General features: G+C 43.0%; 1 protein-coding gene and 1 non-coding gene across 2 annotated transcripts in view; one reads left to right on the plus strand and one right to left on the minus strand.

Moving 5' to 3' along the window:
* The window catches only part of LOC124719000 (neuropeptide F), a 619663-nt gene that overhangs the window by 281004 nt on the left and 316095 nt on the right, over positions 1-22564 (minus strand). The window lies entirely within an intron of this gene.
* On the plus strand, positions 17651-17757 carry LOC124719202. The gene has a single exon (XR_007005994.1). It is a non-coding gene; the product is annotated as a U6 spliceosomal RNA (small nuclear RNA).

The following is a 22564-nucleotide window of genomic DNA, read 5'->3' on the forward strand; positions in this document are numbered from 1 at the left end:
TCGGAGGTTCGAGTCCTCTCTCGGGCATGTGTGTGTGTGTGTGTGTGTGTGTGTGTGTGTGTGTGTGTGTGTGTGTGTTGTCCTTAGCGTAAGTTAGATAATTTAGATTGATTAGTGTGTAAGCCTAGGGACCGATGACTTCAGCGATTTGGTCCCATAGAACCTTACCACAAATTTCCACAAAATTTGCAACAAAATCTATTGTTGGTATATTGTTTTTGTGGTATAAAAACTGGGACACTTTAGTAACAGAATCGCGCGTCTCAGTGTGCGTCAGTCCACCGCTATCCACATATCGCGGTTTTGACTTAATCTCGTGTGAGACGACACGAGAGTGTAGACATAACACAGAAAGTCCATCAACTCTGGCACGCGTGCTGCAGTGACGCACGCAGGGGACAAAAACAGTTTATTGGAGCTCGAAATCGCTGGATGCGCAGTAACACCCACGCTGCCATTTTACAGCCCTTGAGTGAGTGTACATTTTACCAATACGGTTTTATTTTCTGTGTCATCACTCAAGTTCGATATGGCCGCCACGAATTCCTCTCCTGTGCCAACCTCTTCATCTCAGAGTAGCACTTGCAACCAACGTCCTCAGTTATTTGTATATATTCCAGTCTCTGTCTTTACGTACTGTTTCTACCCTCTACAGCTCCTAGTATTATGGAAGTAATTCCCCGACGCCTTAACATATGTCCTATCATCCTGTCCGTTCTTCTCGTTGGCGCTTTCCATATGTTACTTTCTTCACCGACTCTGCGGAGAACCTCCTCATTCCGTATCAGTCCACCTGATTTTCAAAATTCTTCATAGCATCACATCTCAAAAGCTTCGATTCTTTGCTTTCCCACTGTGAATCATTAGCATACGATTGTGTGCTCCAGACGTACATTCGGCGAAATTTCGCCATCAGATTGAAAATGATACGTGATAGAAGCCTATTTCTTTTGGCTAGGTTAGTCTGCTGTTCATGTCATCCTTCCCTCGTCCGTAATGTGTTACTGTGTTTCCAAGCTGGCAGGATTCCTTTACTTACACTACTGGCCATGAAAATTGCTACACCACGAATATGACGTACTACAGACGCGAAATTTAACCGACCGGAAGAAGATGCTGTGATATGCAAATGATTAGCTTTTCAGAGCATTCACGCAAGGTTGGCGCCGGTGGCGACACCTAAAACGTGCTGAAATGAGGAAAGTTTCCAATCGACTTCTCATACACAAACAGCAGTTGACCGGCGTTGCCTGGTGAAACGTTGTTGTGATGCCTCGTGTAAGAAGGAGAAATGCGTACCATCACGTTTCCGACTTTGATAAAGGTCGGATTGTCGCCTATCGCAGTTGCCGTTTATCGTATCGTGAAATTGCTGCTCGCGTTGGTCGAGATCCAGTGACTGTTAGCAGAATGTGGAATCGGTGGGTTCAGGAGGGTAATACGGAACGCCGTGCTGGATCCCAACGGCCTCGTATCACCAGCAGTCGAGATGACAGGCATCTTATCCGCATGGCTGTAACGGATCGTGCAGCCAACTCTCGATCCCTGAGTCAACAGATGGGGACGTTTGCAAGACGACAACCATCTGCACGAACAGTTCGACGATGTTTGCAGCAGCACGGACTATCAGCTCGGAGACCAAGGCTGCGGTTAGCCTTGACGCTGCTTCACGGACAGAAGCGCCTGCGATGGTGTACTCGACGATGAACCTGGGTGCGCGAATGGCAAAACGTCATTTTCTTCGGATGCATCCAGGTTCTGCTTACAGCATCGTGATGGTCGCATCCGTGTTTGGCGACATCGCGGTGAACGCACATTTTAAGCGTGTATTCGTCATCGCCATACTGGCGAATCACCCGGCGTGATGGTATGGGGTGCCATTGGTTACACATCTCGGTCACCTCTTGTTCGCATTGACGGCACTTTGAAAAGTGGACATGACATTTCAGATGTGTTACGATCCGTGGCTCTACCCTTCATTCGATTCCTGCGAAATCCTACATTTCAGCTGGATAATGCACGACCGCATGTTGCAGGTCCTGTACGGGCCATTCTTGATACAGAAAATGTTCGACTGCTGCCCTGGCCAGCACATTCTCCATACTTCTCACCTATTCAAAATGTCTGGTTAATGGTGGCCGAGCAACTGGCTCGTCACAATACGCTAGTCACTACTGTTGATGAACTGTGGTATCGTGTTGAAGCTTGCATGGGCAGCTGTACCTGTACACGCCATCCAAGCTCTGATTGACGCAATGCCCAGGTGTATCATGGCCGTTATTACGGCCAGAGGTGATTGTTCTGGATACTGATTTCTCAGGATCTTTGCACCCAAATTGCGTGAAAATGTAATCACATGTCAGTTCTAGTATAATATATTTGTCCAATGAATACCCGTGTATCATCTTCTTGGTGTAGCAATTTTAATGTCCAGTAGTATAGTTCTACTTCATGTTGTTCAACAGCTTTGATGTACTGCGCTAATACCATTTCTGTTACTTTGATTGCTTTCTTCGGTTTACTCTCACTACATATTCTGTTATCATTAGATTGTCCATTCCTTTCAATACATCCTACAGTTTTTCATTTTTACTGATGATAGGAAACTCATCAGCAAGTAGTGTCATTGATATCCTTTCACCTCGAATTTTAATTCTACTCTTGAACCTTTCTTTTATTTTGCCTCAGCTTCTTCGACGTCTAGATTGACCAGTAGGGTCAAAAGACTACATCTCTGTCTTACAGACTTTTTAATCCGTTCACTTCCTTCTTCGTCTTCCACACTTTTTATTCCCTCTTGGTTCTTGCATGCATTGTATGTTACCCGTCTTTCCCTATAACGTAGTCCGATTTTCTCAGATTTCCGAGCATCTTACACCATTATGTATTATCGGACGCTTTCTCCAAGTCGTTAAATTCTATCATTCTTGCCAGTAATTTCGATGCATGAGCTGTTAAGGGGAGGTTTACTATCTTTGGCCCGAAAGAGCGTCTTCTTTGAGAATTTTTCTCTTGGGATGTGTTATAGATATCAATACCAAATTTGGTCAAAATGTTTACTGATATTTCCTCTACGAACTGGAATTTTTTCGACCGGAAATGTCGAAGAGCAAAGACGGAAGTGCCGTCGGAACGAAATAAAATTTCGATGTAGAACTCCACGCGCGGTATGTCAAAGGTCAGCCGGCTTGGCTCTGAGCACTATGAGACTTAACATCTGAGGTCATCAGTCCCCTAGAACTTAGAACTACTTAAACCTAACTAACCTAAGGACATCACACACATCCATGCCCGAGGCAGGATTCGAACTTGCGACCGCAGCGGTCGCGCGCTTCCAGATTGTAGCGCCTAGAACCGCTCGGCCACCAGGGCCGGCTCAGCCGGCTTATCTGACATCAAAACTGAGTTGACGTTAGCGAAGTATGTAAGATTCTTTAGGAGTAGTACCTCGCTTAAGTTATTTGGACCATAGGAAACGAGATGGCGGACATTTGAAAAAATAGGTTTTTTTCATAGATTTTTCGACTTCGTCGGCCAAGTAAAAATATTTATAGTTGATGGATCTGAATAAAAGTGGTACAACTCCTAGACAATTTAGTTAGCTTCGTCGGAAAGAAAGAATCACGCCAATAGGTTAAGTACATTTGAAGTTACCATACCGCATGATTAAAGAAAAAAGTCATTTCGAGAAAAACGCGTTTGAAGTTTTGACTACATATAAATGCAACATTATGCACCATACGTTCAATCTGCTATTCCGGGTCCATAAACTAGTCCTCCCTCTTCCTCCCAGAGGGCGTTCTGCTCGATCTGGGCCATCCTACGCTGCTCCAGAGCCGCTCGTACGGCCGCTGACAAGCGGTTTTCGGCGGCTCGAATCCGGTGGCCGTCCGAATGCTTGGCGAACTGCGTCGAATAGGGTCCCAGGGTGACGTCCATCGTTGTCATTGCTGAATACCCTTCGTTGAAGCTGCTCACTGCCAGGAAAGTCGCAATCTCCACAGTCTTCGCACCACAATGCAAATGCTTGGGGGTTAACTTCCAAACACACGCGTTCAAACTTTCATTTGAATTTTGTGTGTTTCCTCCCAAGCACCGGTACAATAACTCATCCTCCGAAAGAAAAAAAAACTGGTACGTGAAAAAGGCCGATTTCAGGCAGGTGCATTTTTTTGTTCAACCGTGAATAACAAACATTTCCGTTCCGCATTAGGAAAAACCGTTTCAGGTGTGGATTCTAAACACTTTTATGGATCCAAAAACGCAATTAAAAAAATCGATTTTTTGAACTAAAAGATAGTAAACCTCCCCTTAAGCTGATTGTGCGACAATTCTAGTATTTATCTGCGTTTGCCATCTTTTGAATTCATGGATTGCATTGCGAAAGTTTGATGATATTCTGCAAGTCTCTTAGATTCTACACACCAACTTGAAAAGTAGCTTTGTCACCAGTTTCCCCAGTGACTTTGGAAATTCCGAAGAAAATTTAGGTATGCGTTCTACCACTTTTGATCATAGTCTTCCAAAGGCCTGTTAAACACTGTAATACTGGATCCCCTATGTCTTCAGTATCGGATCCAAATTCTTCTTCTATAAAGTCATGAGACAAAACTTCCTCGTAGACGCTTTCAACTTACTCTTTCCACCTACGAGCCCCCTCTTCTGCGCTTAACCGTAGAATTCCATTCCACTCTTAATGTCGATGGCCTTGACTTTTATTTCGACGATGGTCGTTTTGACTTCTCTGTATGCTGACTTAGTCCTTGCGACTGCCATTCCTTTATCGAGATCTTCACTTTTCTGGCAGCCATTTCACTTTGGCTTCCTGTTTCTTCTTTTATACAATGTTTCTCCGCATTTATCTTTCATGTGACTATGTCTGTCGGATCAGCTTCTGGAATCGCCTGTTCCAGAGACGTTCATTCGTCTTCAGCTGAACTGGCTTTTGAGGTATTCATTATTGTAATATCTACATGCTCAGAGCACTTCAAACGCGTCTCATCTTCCACGAGTACTGCAGTGTTTCCGCAATGATTATCTCGGACAGGCCTGTTAAACTTCAGCCTACTCTTCATCATCTCTAAATTGTAATCCGAATTTGTACCTGCTCCTGGATACCCCTTACAATCCAATATCTGATTCCGGAATCTCTGCCTGGTCGTAATCATACCTTATCTCGAGGAATTTTTCTTGCACCTTAGTCTCTTTTGTCTTCTCAGCGCAGCTATGTGTGAGAATAACCTCACATGGGGACCAGAGATTCGTATTTAAGTTCTCCGTGCATCTGTCTTCGGCTTTGGAGTGATATTGTCGACCTGTTACTGTAATAACACTGCCCCCCCCCCTGTTTTGCTTCAATTCTTTGATCGAGTTAGCTGATATGAACCCAAAGCACTGGAGAAATTCTCCAGAATGCATTGACATTTGCCCGTGACATCGTGCTAGAATGATATAAAGTGGTTAAGTTTCCAGTATGAAGAGGAGTTTATATTTTGGTTGCTGGCTGCAGTGATTTATGCGTGTGTCTTTGCACCAGGCATCAGAAATTGTCTGGGCAACGTGAGAAGGTATCCGGAAACGCAAGTAGGGCAAGCACTCTTTGGCGGGGAATCCTAACTGTGCGTGAGATAGAGACAGTGGTTATTCCAGAACGCTTCTTCGTTACAGTTCTGTGCTTTGTACTTAATACGAGTTGTTCATAGCAGGCTACGGCTAAAGCTGGGCTGTGTATTAATATTCAGTTGCGCTCTGATCTGACAGAGTGCCCTCCTTCACTATATTTGCATGTGTTGCACCACGTTGTCGTTGTTTAGGTTCCTTAGTAAACGCCCTTAGTGTATAAAAGCTCGGGTTCTCAAACACTTTATTCGTTTCCTCCTCGCTACATTTCCGGCTGATCGTTTGGGTTATTTCGTGCTCGGGTAGTAATGCATTCGCCGTGTAAGTAACCATACAGACACCAATCAACACAAGATTTAAGTACAGTTTATTCAAAACACTTCACTTACTCCGCATTTCTGCATGCAAGAAAGACGCTTTGCAACTTCATAATATAGTGTCGTGTGTGGTTACTATTAGATTAGATCAAATCAAATTACATTCGATGTCCTGTTCTTTCCATAAGCCCATACCAAACACATCTATGAAGATGTGGAACGTATGAAAACAACTATTACGTATTTAGTAAAAAATTTTCTAATATACTTTCTGTTAATCCTGATATATATGGCAGGCAAGTGAACATATCCGTCGTACTGTTGGGCTCTTGTGACAATGTATTTACTTCTACATATCACTAACAGCAACAACTGTACTCTTTTCTTGAATATAAAATCCAAACACTTTGCGGGAACGAAGTTTTTAGTCGAACTAGAATACTTTTGTGATACGTTTGAAACGTTAAAGTAGTTGAATATCACCTTGCAATCAAGAAACATGACGAATATAAAATTGAAATATTTCAGCTTTTGGATTAGAATTACAGCTGTAGAAAAGAGAAATCGAAGAAGACGATATTGAATATTATTTTCCCCTGTTGGTCTACTCTGTAAACTGTAATTAAATTGTTTTTTATGGGAACGTGAAGTCAGTTTTGAAGATCACATTTCGCGCCTTATCGAATGATAAAAAATGTCTTCAAATAAGCGATGACAAAGAATTCCCATGGATTCGAGACCCATGCGGTAGTCAAAGCTACATCTGAATTTATGTCCTTAGGAAGAGAATATGTTGTCGAGTTGTCCTGAGACAATATACTCAAGAGCAAATTGGCGGTGTGGTAATTCATGATTTACGCCTGTTAGTGAAAGATGAACATCTCCTACTCAGAGGTAAAGCTCAACGAACATTAATTCCATTTACGAGATCCTGATCGCGTGGAGGTGGCTTTTCGGCAGTCGCTTTATTAAAGAGTGCACAAGATAAATGAGGAAGAGGTAGTAAGGGGAGCCGTATCCTGGTCTGATTCAGAGATATGAGTTGTTGTGTGACGAATAACGACGTTGTAAAGGTTATGTTTTAAGTAGATAATAGTAATTTTGGTAATATTTTGGATGTCACACGGGAAAGCAAAGCTTCTATAGCATCTGGGTAACAGTGGGCAATATCTCTGCCAATCTGCGCTGCGAGAGACTGTTAGCAGTTAGCAGAATCTTTGCTAGTGAGTGGAGTGCAGTCCGAGAGAGAGAGAGAGAGAGAGAGAGAGAGAGAGAGAGAGAGTTGTATCTTGTGATGTGTTTAGGCAGTGCTGCGTGCCGGCAGTAACTTTCTTGTATTATTTTTCTTTTATGGAGAGATATTTTGAAAATTCATTTAGAAGGCTTCAAAACTTACGGTAATAGCGCATTTGCCGAGACCTCCGAGCATAGTAATTAATTTTATCAGGGATTTAGAACTGGAGATTTTTAATGATAGATGACATATGTGTTTGTAAGAAAGTAAAGAAAATTTTTTCAGGTACTTTCCACTATCAATGTAAAGTGAATTTTTAATATTTCAAGTGTTAAAATATTTCGTCTTAGTGATGTAAAATTTTGTTAATACTGTTACTTTATTGTTTTCCATCAATCAATATTCGTCTCTTTACTTCAGGCTCCGCATATATAATTTTACTTTCCGCAGTTTCTCAGTAACAGAACTTTAATTCACAGTGATCATTACAATAATGAGATTTATTAGCACTGAAGCTTTGTGGATGTGTCTATATTTTAAAGCACGCATTGCAAATTGCGTTGCAGGTAGTTTAAATTTTTATTTTGTAACTGGCATAGCAAAAGCAGCTGGAGTAGTTTGGAGATAGCAGCAGCACAGCATTTATTTATCGTGCAAAGTGGTAGGCCGTTTACATGTGATACAATTAATATTTCGACAGTGATGTAACTTTGAGTCAGGGAGTTTTTCGTAGTTTATATTTCATATTTTTCTCGCAGTTAGATTCAAAAATGGTTCAAATGGCTCTGAACTGTATGGGACATAACATCTGAGGTCACCAGTCCCCTAGAACTTAGAACTACTTAAACCTAACTAACCAAAGGACATCACACACATCCATGCCCGGGGCAGGATTCGAACCTGCGACGTAGCGGTTGGGCGGTTTCAGACTGAAGCGCCTAGAACCGCTCGGCCACAGCGGCCGGCTGTTAGGTTCCTTGAATTGTTGCTAACACGACTGTTTTCTATAATTTAACACAACAGACTGTACTCCCGCCAGGATCATTGCAATAAACAGTTTAATGTATTATTTTTGATTAGCTCTTACATTGCTGATCACTTTTCAAAAATTACGAGATTACTTATGAACTTAAATACGAGCTTAACTGTTTCTCTAATCACGCGTTCAACTTAACATTACCGTACAGACAAAATTCCAGTAAATGTATCTATACATTACCATATAAAAAAAGGAATCAGCCACTTTAAACGTCACACGTCTGTGTAATAATAGAGGGTTCGCCAGCGAAACGAGAGGATTTTAGGTACTGATGGGGATGAAGGTTACTGGTCGTCAGAATCGCCTAACGCTGATCGAGAGGTCACGTGAGAGGAAATTTTAAAAATGGTCAGAGTATGGTGAAAATGAACAGGCTTTTCGACGACGTGAGTAATCAACTTGTTTCGTTACATACAGCGATCCGAACGTGGAAAGACTATCTCAACCGAAATGGATAGACATGTAAAAAAAAAGAAACCTTACAAACTGGTCTACTAAAGAGACTGCCTACACTACGCTTTTCCTTTCTCTTCTGGAGTATTCCTAGCGGTATAGAATCCTCACCAGATAGAATTGACGAAGGATATAGACAAAATCTAAAGAAGGGCAGCTCCTTTTGTTTCACTGCGAAATAGGGGAGACAACGTCGCGAATGCGATCAACGAGTTGGAGTGGCCATTATTAAAACAAAGGCGTTTTTCGTTGCGGCAAGATCTTCTCGCGAAATGTCCATCAACTTTCTCCTCAGAGTGTGAAAATACTCTGTCGGCGACCGCCTACATAGGGAAAAATGGTCATCATAATAAAATAAGAGAAATCAGAGCTCGCACGGAAAGATTTATGCATTCGTTTTTGCCACGTGCTGTTAGTTGAATGGTACAGAAACAGCTTGGAGCTGGTTCGACGGACACACTGGCAGGCAGTTAATTGTGAATTGCGCAGTAATCATGTTGATGCAGATGCAGAGGTGGAGCAAGTGAACCAAAGACTGCGATTTATTGGCAGAACACTTACAAAATTTTTTGCGAAATTTCTGGGAACTTCTATAGGACCTAATTGCTGAGGTCATCGGTCCCTGAGCTTACACACTACTAAATCTAACTTAAACTAACTTACGCTAAGGACAACACACACACCCATGCCCGAGGCAGGACTCGAACCTCCGACGTGGGGAGCCGCGTGAACCGTAACATAGCGCCCTAGACCGCGCAGCTACCCCGCGCGGCAGAACACTTAGAGACTGTCTACACTACGCTTGGCTCCCTCTGCCTATTGTGCGGTGTGGGATTCGCATCAGATAGGACTGAAATAGGGGAGAGAGTGCCATACATATGATATGCGAACCGAGAGGCAATCATTAAATCAAAGGTATTTTTAGTTTCGGCGAGATTTTTTCAAGAATCTTCAATTTGCAACTTTCTCCTCCGAATATGGAAGTACCTTGTCGACACCCACCTAAATAGCGAGACATGATCATCGTAATAAAATAAGAGAAAGCAGAGCTTGCAGGGAAGGATTTAAGGGGACCACACCCTGCCAATCTAACCCATGTTAATTTAGGCAAGTATTTGACCCATTTCTTAAAAGCTATTTGATGCAGGACCTTAATATTTTTACTGTATGTTTCATGATGCTAATAGAGTCAACTGTACTAAAATCTACTTTATCCATTTTAAAGTTTTTAAGAAATACTGTTTGAAATTTATTAACAAAAAATATTAAGTTTTTTCTGCAGGAAATATTTTTTGTGAACTTCCTGATGGGTGTAGTACCAGAGGTGAATGTAGTATCAGAGGTGGCTTTTTCTGTTATGCAGAGTCTCTGAAAATTTTCTTCATTTATCTATGATAGTTTCTGATATAATGGGGCATATGTACTGAAAATTTTAGTTTACGGTAAATTGACTTTAAAGAAAAAACTTTTGAAATTTGTTACTTAAAGTTAATTAAAAATGTCCTGCAGCATATGATGGCCCTTCTTTGGCCTCTAGCAGGTCTTCCAGCTTGTTTTTCACCTTACTGGATGTTTGTCTTGCTTTCTTGGCCTCAGTAGATGCAGACCTGTCTGCATCCGCTATCCTCATTTTATTGCAATGTTGCAGCGCAGTGCTCATATTTTCACCAGGATTGATTCCCAGCTTTTTCAGTACGAAAATCTTTCCAGTATTACCACAACTGAATGTAATAACAGCATCACGAACTCTGAGTTTCATTGTATCCATGCTTACAAATACAGTTTTAGAAACGCGGTTCCAAATTATGCTGTTGAAACATTCGTTTGGGTTCTGTGTCTGCCCATGCAGACATTTCCTTAGAAGGCCAGGATGAGACAAGTCTCTGAAAATAGGTTTAATTGCTGTAATAACAGCAGCAGGAAGAGAATGCTGGTGAGAATAAGTTTCTCCAGTTGCCTGAGCCCTATTGTATTTGCATCACGAATCTTCTCTTGATGGGCACAATCCATGACATGGCTTACCATTAGTAGAGGAATTATGGAAGAATATGGCCCAAACATGGCTCTTCATTGCCTCCAGATTATCTTTATTTCTCCTAATTGCCTGCAAGTTTTCTATTTCAGTTTTAGTTTAAAAATGGCTCTGAGCACTATGGGACTTAACTTCTGAGGTCATCAGTCCCCTAGAACTTAGAACTACTTATACCTAATTAACATAAGGACATCACACACATCCATGCCCGAGGCAGGATTCGAATCTGCGACCGTAGCGGTCGCGCGGTTCCAGACTGTAGCGCCTAGAGGCGCTCGGCCACTCCGGCCGGCTGAGTTTTAGTTAACCGGCCCTGTCCGGTCAACAATTTTCCATCTTCTAATTTTTTTTCCTCTCATATCAACAGTCAATTTTCTCAGCCTTGTTCCCACACGTTTTTGAACATTGCCCACACATTCTATTTTGATAGTAATGGCATCTCCATTTGGCTTGGAGTTGACAGTAGGTGGGTTGACAGTGGGTGACAGAAAAGTGGGCGTGGCAGATAAACACACGTGGTGGGATATTGCTCTTTAAATGCTTGAAATAATTTTTTTACAGCAAAATCCTTTTCAGAGTACGTAAATAAAACCTCAATCTGTCGAAATATGATGGAAACCGAAAATCGATTCTTTTTTCGACCTGGACCACTGTGTGGTCCCCTTAAGCGTTCCTTTTTCCCGCACTCCGTTGCAAAGTGGAAAGGTAGAGAAATAGTGAAGCGGAGGTTCGTTGAAGTATCTGACAGGCACCTGAGGGTGAACTGCAGAGTAGTCATGTAGATGTATGTGGATGAGGTGCCACTTCGCGCCTTCTTAATATTCCGGTCGCGGGATGCACTTCCATCCTGAGGACTGCGCGCCGGACCGAGTTAAGCGAGTTATTCTGATGGACTCCGGGGCCTGGGCAACATGGAGGGGAGTTGCAGTTTCCTTCACAGTCTCCCAGCAACATGACAGAGAGCGCTGCACCACTGTAAAGTCGTCGGCACACGGGACGAGTTTAGCTAAAGCTGACATGGCTCTCTACGAGTTTTGTGAAGTCACTTCTTGCCATTCGGGGGCAACGAAACATACGGGAGCTGCAAAGAGCTTCGTGCTACTTCCTACGAATACAGGGACGGATTCCTGACAGGAAATTTTGAGAGAAATGTCCTGTGAACACGTGTCCGGGAATGCATCGCTGCCACGGTATACGGCGCTGACGAATGACGGTTCCTCTGACCACATGTCGTGTGTTCCTTGTGTGTTGCAGCCTGTGCGATTGACGCAGCAGAATGGTCCGGCATTCATGCCGTAAACAAGCCGAGATGGTGTTTGTGTACTGCCAAGCCGATGAAAGCGGCTGAGAGGCAGCACGGCTGCACCAAAACAAGTACCCACATGGACACTAACCACATCGCACAGCATTTCAGGCCCTTTTGCGACGTTTGTGAGGTCATGGGACCTTTCAGACAAAGTTACAGGGAGATGGCGGAAAGGATATCCCAAAGATTTAGTTCCAAAATGGCTCTGAGCACTATGGGACTCAACTTTTGAGGTCATCAGTCCCCTAGAACTTAGAACTACTTAAACCTAACTAACCTAAGGACATCGCACACATCTATGCCCGAGGCAGGATTCGAACCTACGACCGTAACGACCTCGCGTTTCCAGACTGTAGCGCCTAGAACCGCACGGCCACCCCGGCCGGCACCGCGTTACAAGCAGAACTACGATTATGTGTATCCTGCATGGCAACTGCTACACTACTGGCCATTAAAATTGCTACACCACGAAGATGACGTGCTACAGACGCGAAATTTAACCGACGGGAACAAGATGCTCTGATATGCAAATGATTAGCTTTTCAGAGCATTCACACAAGGGTGGCGCCGGTGGCCACACCTACAACGTGCTGACATTAGGAAAGCTTCCAACCGATTTCTCATACACAAACACCAGTTGACCGGCGTTGCCTGGTGAAACGTTGTTGTGAAGCCTCGTGTAAGGATGAGAAAGGCGTACCATCACGTTTCCGACTCTGATAAAGGTCGGATTGTAGCCCATCACGATTGCGCTGTATCGTATCGCGACATAGCTGTTCGTGTTGGTCGAGATGCAATGACTGTTAGCAGAGTACGGAATCGGTGGGTTCAGGAGGGTAATACGGAACGCCTTGCTGTATCCCAACGGCCTCGTATCACTAGCAGTCGAGACGACAGGTATCTTATCCGCATGGCTGTAACGGATCGTGCAGCCACGTCTCGATCCCTGAGTCAACAGATGGGGACGTTTTCAAGACAACAACCATCTGCACGAACCGTTCAACGGCGTTTGCAGCAGCATGGACTATCTGATCGGACACCGTGGCTGCGGTTACCCTTGACGCTGCATCACAGACAGGAGCGCCTGCGATGCTGTACTCGATTGGGTGCACGAATGGCAAAACGTCATTTTTTCGGATGAATCCAGGTTCTGGTTACAGCATCACGATGGTCGCATCCGTGTTTGGTGACATTGCGGTGAACGCACATTGGAAGCGTGTATTCGTCATCGCCATACTGGCGCATCACCCGGCGTGACGGTATGGGGTGCCATTGGTTATACGTCTGGGTCACCTCTTGTTAGCATTGACGGCACTTTGAACAGTGCACGTTACATTTCAGATGTGTTACAACCCGTGGCTCTACCCTTCATTCGATCCCTACGAAACCCTACATTTCAGCAGGATAATGCACGACCGCATGTTCCATGTCCTGTATGGGCCTTTCTGGATACAGAAAATGTTCGACTGCTGCTCCGGCCATCACATTCTCCACATCTATTACCAATTGAAAACGTCTGTTCAATGGTGGCCGAGCACCTGGTTCGTCACAATACGCCAGTCACTACTCTTGAGGAACTGTGGTATTGTGTTGAAGCTGCATGGGCAGCTGTACCTGTACACGCCGTCCAATCTCTGTTTAACTCAATGCCGTTATTACGGCCAGAGGTGGTTGTTCTGGGTACTGATTTCCCAGGATCTATGCACCCAAATTACGTGAAAATGTAATCACATGTCATTTCTAATATAATATATTTGTCCAATGAATACCCGTTTATCATTTGCATTTCTTCTTGGTGTAGCAATTTTAATGGCCAGTAGTTTACTATCGCTATCGCCTGCATCGAATTCATCTGTTGTGACGTGCATGCGATGCAGCTCTGTACAGTGTTCCGGAACGATTTGTTGTCGTTGCATGAACACCGTCTATTTTCAGAAACACGTTCATAGGACCAGTCTTCTTTCACTTCCAGTTAGGAATTCGCCTCTGCAGTTTGTCGATTTTATTGATTTTCACTCTGTATAGTGTCTGCTACGTAAGAGCGCGGTTGGCGTTATACACAGGCCGTAGAAGATATAGCCTTTCACAGCTCAAGAGAGGGAACCTATGTCCTTCATACAATGTCGATAAAAAATTACTTTACTCTGAATTATTCATGAGACGAAGAAGAAGAGGCATGAGTGCACTTTCTACTTCGTGTTTTGAGACTGTTTCACTGTCGCCACCCTGAAGGTCCCAAAATGCGTCATGCCGCGGCGTCTATATATATATATATATATATATATATATATATATATATATATATATGGAGAAATTAAAGTCCTTTGTAAACAAGAGGATAACATGCCATAAATTGGTTAAAAACGTGGGTGACTTTGAAGAACGTGATAAAACCGGTAAAGTACCTCCAGAACCGGACAACATGATTATTAACCTATTTTTCGGGTAACTCATTCTTGACATTGCGTCAAGCGTGAGGAAAATTAACTTTGAAACAACAGATCAACTCAAATTCTATCGTTTTGGAGGTCTCTTCAATGTGAATACGTGAAGAAGATGGTTTCGAGCATGCCTCTGAGATCCAGGAATTTATCGACTCTGCTGATGATTGGCCTTGTTAATTGTAATTGCATTTATGGTTTGTTCTTATATGATGTATCACCATTTGTCTTGTTGCCAAATTCATTTTTCTACTGATTAAATCGATCCATGGGAGAATCATGAAAACGTGTCGTTCTTGTTAGGATTTGTTATAATTAAATGCCAGTTAATAACATTTCAGCGATTGAAGCCTTTAGAAAATCGCAAACATAAATTACGAGGTAGTTAGAGCCAGTTTTTCATCAGAGCGCAGTCGTTTGAAGTGGCACGTTACTGAACTGAGAGTTATTTGGCAGGCAGTTGTGTCGTGCTGTAAACGAATTTCTTTCCCCTTCGCGTTTTCTAAAAGACTGTGTTACTTTCCCGTGAAATTAATAGAAATAATTTCTGTAATATTTTATGTTATGTAAATACACTGAAGAGCCAAAGAAACTGGTACACCTGCGTAATATCGTGTGGCGCCCCCGCGAGCACGCAGAAGTGCCGCAACACGACGTAGCATGGATTGGAATGATGTCTAAAGTAGTGCTAACTGACTCCTTGACCCCTTCACGGCTGTCCATAAATCCGTTAGAGTACGACGGGGTGGAGACCTTTTCTGAACAGCACGTTGCAAGGCATCCCAGATATGCTCAATAATGTTCACGTCGGGGGAGTCTGGTGTCGAGCGGAAGTGTTTAAACTCGGAAGAGTGTTCCTGGAGTCAGTCTGTAGCAATTCTGGACGTGTCGGGTGTCGCATTGTCCTGCTAAAATTGCCCCAGTCCGTCGGAATGCACAATCGACATGAATGGATGCAGGTCATCACACAGGATGCTTACGTACGTGTCACATGTCAGACACGTATCTCGACGTATCAGGTGTCCCATAGCACTCCAACTGCCCACACGCCCCACACTACTATAGAGCCTTCCTCAGCTTGAACAGTCCCCTGGTGATATGCAGGGCTCATAAATTCATGAGGTTGTCTCCATACCTGTACACGTCCACGGGCTCGAAGCAATTTTAAACGGGACTTTCCATTAACCGTACGGAAAAACACCAGCCCAATGTGCGTGAACTATTTTAGTGGGCGTTGGTTTGCTGACGATTCTGATGAGAATAATCGTATCACACTAACACATTGTCACGTATAACTTCCCTATTCGTAACTAATCACGTACCCTTTACAGCATTTTCTTCTGTTGATATTAACCTATGGTCGTCTAACCAGAAATTCTTCTTTCCATTCTAGACCACCGCCCTCCACTATAGAATATATCGAAGAAATAAATGAGGACGTTGGGTAGAAGGTACAAGTGCTGCTCTGACGTGAAGAGATTGTACAGGTGAGAACTTCGTGACTAGCAGCAGAAGACTGGTGGAACAAATTTTTATTAAAAAAAAGAAAAGAATAGAAAAAGCACTTTGCAAAGGTTCGCAGAATAGAGATGCACCTGTGATGCAGAAATCTGAAGGACAGTTCTGATGTAGATGTTTTATTCTGCCTAAAACGCTTCGCGAATAAATTAATGTTTTAATACTGAGAGAAAGCTGTAAGTCACCGTTTGCTTTCCAACTCCACTGTAGCAGAAATTCTGTTCTCCGCAAAACTCGGGACGCAGATATCAGGGCAGTGATAATCACCGATATCCCATTTTACCCGCCCCTACCTCATTCGTACCCTGCCCCCTCTCCTCACAAATCCTATCCCACCAATTGTGCTACGTAATTGGATCAGTCAGGAACGCCGAAAGCTCCAGGCTTTATTTATACGACGCGGGGTGAATGATCTCTAACACGTGTCCTGCAAATGTCACATAATTAACAGTTTGATTGCTGCCATGAGGGCTCCGGAAACAATGCTATCCATTTATTTGATTCCGAGTTTATTCCCGGCGCTCATTAACGAGAATCAGTAATTGAACCTGTCCCTTCACCTCTTCAAAAAAAAAAAAAAAAAAAAAAAAAAAAAACAGTCGGCATCTTTCTGTGTACACCGCTGTTGGCTATTCCTTCTTACAAGCTACCATACTTCTAATACGCTTATTTCACAAAAATTATCGAAGGGAGATATCTGTATGCATAAACCTAGGTATCTGTGGATGTGTATAATGTTACTTATAATCCGTCTTGGTTGGAAAAATGTTTATTCACATGTGAATAGGCCAGCCGATGTGGCCGAATGGTTCTAGGCACTACAGTCTCGAACCGCGCGACCGCTACTGTCGCAGGTTCGAATCCTGCCTCGGGCATGGATGTGTGTGATGTCCTTAGGTTAGTTAGGTTTAAGTAGTTCTAAGTTCTAGGGGACTGATGACCTCAGAAGTTGAGTTCCATAGTGCTCAGAGCCATTTTTGAACATGTGGATAAACATTTTTTTTCAGTCAAGACGGATTATAAGAAACATTGCATAACCAGTGGTTGCGGTATCCCATCAGACATTATGTCTGTTTTTGTAAATGATGTGTATAAGTTTGAAACTCAATTTTTAGCACTTTTTTCAGCTTCTCTATGTCATAATAACGCTTTTTCCCAGTTATTTGCTGATAATTTTCCACTCTCAACTAGAATGGAAGTTACTCGATCAACTCTGAACCCTATCTATAGCACAGACAATATTGCCGGAGGAACATCCGCAACTGAACATTATAACAGAGAAACTACCACTTCGGTTGTAAGAATTTTTAAAATAAATGATAATTAATTGAAACTCTCATCTGCCGACAGGTGTTGTTGACATACCTTGATGGGGACAGCTGACAATGTGTGCCCCGACCGGGACTCGAACCCGAAATCTCCTGCTTAGATGGCAGACGCTCTATCTATCTGAGCCACCGAGGGCACAGATGAATAGAGTGACTGTAGGGACTTATCCCTTGCACGCTTCCAGTGAGACCCACATTCGCAACTACATACGTTATGTTCCTAGTGGATGAGCAATGTATCTATTAGGAACATTACATATATAGATGGTGGATAGTTGGGAATGTGGGTCTCACGGGAAGCGTGCAAGGGATAAGTCCCTGCAGTCGCGCTATTCATCTGTGCCCTCGGTGGCTCAGATGGACGTACTCGCTTCAGCGGTACATATACTAAAATTCGAACGATACAAAGAAGATTAGCATGGCCGCTGCGCAAGGATGACACGCAAAATCGTGAAGCGTTCCACACTTTTTAAGCCGGCACGGTAGTTCAGCGTCTTCGGTCAGAGGGTTGACTGCCCTCTGTAATAATAGAACAACGACGAACTGAAATGGCTGTTTTCCGACGTCCACCCCGAGCACATACAACGAACGAAAACGAACAAAATGAGATTAAAACAGATGGATAGAGCGTCTGCCATGTAAGCAGGAGATCCCGGTTTCGAGTCCTGGTCGGGTCACACATTTTCAGCTGTCTCCATCAAGGTATGTCAACAACACCTGTCGGCAGCTTGAAGGGTTTCAATTGATTATCATTTATTGTAGATAAGCTGCACTGTCATCAATGGTATCTGTTCTTTCGAGAACAGTTACTACCTTCATAAATTTTTTTAAAATTATTTTTCAGTGCTTAGACACTATTACATGCCCATCTGTGGTACTGAAAGTAGGCAAGAGACCGAAGTCATCACATTTTACACGCAGTAACACACATGAGATAACAAAAAAGAAGTACCATATAAAATTTTAGCAAACAGCGCTCGGGCTAGGTGCGCTAAAACAAAGTCAATGGGAGAACAATACCAGACACTATGACGGAAGACTGCCTGGGTTAAGAAGTGTGGAATTTACACCGAAAAACCAGTGCTAAGTTGTAAATTTTAGTTTTTTTTCCATCCACTCAATGGCTAATTGTTGGCTGAGACCCATTTTCAAATAATCGCCGGCCTCTGGTGGCCGAGCGGTTCTAGACACTTCAGTCTGGCACCGCGCTACCGCTACGGTGGCAGGTTCGAATCCTGCCTCGGGCATGGGTGTGTGTGATGTCCTTAGGTTAGTTAGGTTTAAGTTGTTCTAAGTCTAGGGGACTGATGACCTCAGATGTTGAGTCCCATAGTGCTCAGAGCCATTTGAACCATTTTTCAAATAATCGTAACATAGGCAAAAATATAAGAATGTACAGCCTACAGTTGCAGGTTAACTTTATCGTTGATAAGTCAGCGGAATCAGGCTTATATAAGATTATGTGTGATGATTGCCCATGTTATTACATAGGTCAAACAGGCAGAGCTATAGCAGTAAGGTTTAAAGAACATCTTCCAATAAGGGGCTTAGGAACACGGGGGTCAGCCTTTGCGGAACATTTGGTGCAAACGGCTCATACACCGAACCCTTAATGTGACATAGAGCTACTACATCATGGAGTTAAGGGATATAGACTCGACACGCTTGAGTAACTACAAATTTATGCACACCTAATTACAGATAGATGCAATTTAATGAACGATCAACTGTATCTAATTAATAGGGCATAAAATGGTTCAAATGGCTCTGAGCACTATAGGACTTAATATCTGTGGTCATCAGTTCCCTAGAACTTAGAACTACTTAAACCTAACTAACCTAAGGACGTCACACACATCCATGCCCGAGGCAGGATTTGAACCTGTGACCGTAGCGGTCACGCGGTTCCAGACTGAAGCGCCTAAAACAGCACGGACACACCGGCCGGCTAATAGGGCATACTTCTAAGGCTTCCAGCCTATATTAGGTTTACAGTAATTCATAATGCAAGTGACCATTACAGTTTCTGTAACAATAGAACCTTTCCTACAGATGTTCATACGAGACTTGTTGGTCAGTTTATAAGGCTCTGTAGTAGAGTGTAAAACGTAGTCATGCTGGATACTGTAATTAGCTTAGAATAGTAAAGTATAAAATTAATTCATAGCAAAAATGTTATCTGATGCGTGCGTAATATGAGTTTGATTCTATACGTCTCGCGCATGCGCGTCGCCCTCTGTGAGGCAGACCGCGAAGCTCTCGCGGTCCGCAGTCTCTAGTCACATGACGAGGCCCATACAACGGGCTTAAAGTGAATTTGCTACAGCTTGTTTAATAGAAGTGACAAAACCTTATGGTTATGCATCAAGTTTTAGTTGGCTTAGGACATGGCTTGTTTTAGGCAAACATGTAAATAATATTTTATGTAAGTACTACACGTTGCATCCTGTAGGATGACCATATCTGATATAATTTACTAGCACATTATAATATTAACTTTTTGCAGGTTCTGAAGAAGACGTTATTACTAGAGTCGAAATCTAGGTAAACGATAAAGTTAACCTGCAACTGTAGGCTGTATATTCTTATATAAACGATATCAGTTGCTGTCGCTGCATAAAAATGTTAAAAATAGGCAAAAATGGTATATGCGCTGTAACTGTTCGTTGCACATTTTTGACATGGTTTTCGTATCTTCGGAAATACCATTTTTGACTATTATGTTAGGACCATATGAAAACGGATCTCAGCCCGAAACTGGTCAGTGAATGAAAACAAAGTAAAATTTGCAACCTTTGAACTGATTTTTCGGTTTACTGATTAGCAGAAGTTGCCCAGCGACATTTACTCTAGCAGGCAGCAAGTTCGTAAAGTATGGGACGAACACCAGGACACTTACACTTTGTGCTGTGACCCCGGTGGACGACTACGGGACGCGGTGTAGCACGGGCGAGCGCAGAGCACGGAGGAGCTAACACGTATGGGGAAGGCAACTGGTAAACTAGAGTGGCAAAAGTACTGCCATCTGTTGACGGGCAGAACAACGCCCGGCCGCTCACAATCTGAATTAGTATGAAGATGGTATCTGTTCTTTCGGACATGTCAGAAAGAACAGATACCATTTTCACATAGTTAAGGCTAACCGACCATTGACGTTATTCTTCTGTGCTGGATGCACATGCATTGCCCGAACTCCTTTGGGACTCGGTAAAATTGTCTGCCGCGAGTAATGAGTGTAATGGGCAGGGGCACTACGAATGTAGTACGTGAACATTAAGTTGGGAATGTGGGTCTCACGGGGAGCGAGCAAGGGATAAATCCCTCCAGTCGCACTATCCTCTGAGCCTCCGTTCGCTCAGATGGATAGAGCGACTGCCATGTAAGCAGGAGATCCCGGCTTCGAGTCCCGGCCGTGCAGACATTTTCAACTGTCCCCGTAGATGTATATCAACGCCTTTCGACAGCGTAGGGTCTTAATTTAATTATAATTTCATTTGAATTAGTGATTTACATGTAAAACGAAAACAAGTTACGGAAAAGTTGCATGTGAAGCGTTAAGAGTGGTAAAGGATCATATTGGAACAGGGGCAGTACAGAACGGTGTAAAACGTCTAACTGGGAGACGGGGTCTTGAAGCTAATGTGTAAAACCGTATAGGTGAACGACTTTTTTTTCTTTTCAGCGAGTGGGATGCAAATTTTAATTTAGTGAGAGCGCATAAGCCGACGTGGAATAACCTGCCGTACTCATGAGCTGAAACAAGATACACATGTGTCACTCCTATTTTTGAAAAAAAACCTTCCTACTAAGCAAAATGGAAGGTAACTAAACCTTAAAGTTCTCACCGTCAAAAAGCCCTATACTATTCAACAGCTTAGCAACAGTATCAATAAAGCGACACATTAAAATAGGAGCAATACAACAAGGTAATAAAACTTCTAATCAAAGGCCAGAGAGCAACAAGATTCAAAATGGCTCTGAGCACTATGGGACTTAACATCTGAGGTCATCAGTCCCCTAGAACTTAGAAGTACTTAAACCTAACTAACCTGAGGACATCACACACATCCATGCCCGAGGCAGGATTCGAGCCTGCGACCGTAGCGGTGGCGCGGTTCCAGACTGAAGCGCCTAGAACCGCACGGCCACAGCGCCCAGCACTCAACAAGGATCCCTCAGAACATGTCCTACCAACCGATCCCTTCTTCTAGTCAAGTTGTGCCACAAACTCCTCTTCTAGCCAATTCTATTCAATACCTCCTCATTAGTTATATGATCTACCCATCTAATCTTCGGCATTCTTCTGTAGCACCACATTTCGAAAGCTTATATTCTCTTCTTGTCCAAACTATTTATCGTCCACGTTTCACTTCCATACATGGCTACACTGAATACAAATACTTTCAGAAACGACTTCATGACACTTAAATCTATACTCGATGTTAACAAATTTCTCTTCCTCAGAAACGCTTTCCTTGCCATTGCCAGTCTACATTTTATATCCTCTCTACTTCGACCATCATCAGTTATTTTGCTTCCCAAATAGCAAAACTCCTTTACTACTTGCTAATCTAATTCCCTCGGCATCACCCGACTTTATTCGACTACATCCCATTATCCTCGTTTTGCTTTAGTTGATGTTCATCTTATATCCTCCTTTCAAGACACTGTCCATTCCGTTCAGCTGCTCTTCCAGGTCCTTTGCTGTCTCTGACAGAATTACAGTGTCATCGGCGAACCTCAACGTTTTTACTTCTTCTCCATGGATTTTAATTCCTACTCCGAATTTTTTCTTTTGTTTCCTTTACTGCTTGCTCAATATACAGACTGAATAACATCGGGGATAAGCTACAACCCTTCCCAACCACTGCTTCCCTTTCATGCCCCTCGATTCTTATAACTGCCATCTGGTTTCTGCACAAATTGTAAATAGCCTTTCGCTCCCTGTATTTTACCCCTGCCACCTTCAGAATTTGGAAGAGAGTATTCCAGTCAACTTTGTCAAACCATTTAGAAGCACAGAAGTAATAGATTTGAACCTCATGCATGATGCGGCAGTTTTTCACACACCTCATTGTCGATCACGTCATATCTCTTGAAGTATTATAGTTAGGTGGCTGCTATCCCCACTGCGATTGTTGCCTGACAGTGAGGGATATGTACTTTTATGGTATGTATGGATTACGTAACGCATATAGTACTGTTTAGTGTGAAGAATATTCCATTAAACCATCAGAAGAAATAATAATTTCGAGAAAGTTTACACGTGCGATACAG

This window comes from Schistocerca piceifrons, chromosome 10, assembly GCF_021461385.2.
Source record: "Schistocerca piceifrons isolate TAMUIC-IGC-003096 chromosome 10, iqSchPice1.1, whole genome shotgun sequence".
Taxonomy (NCBI): Eukaryota; Metazoa; Arthropoda; class Insecta; order Orthoptera; family Acrididae; genus Schistocerca; species Schistocerca piceifrons.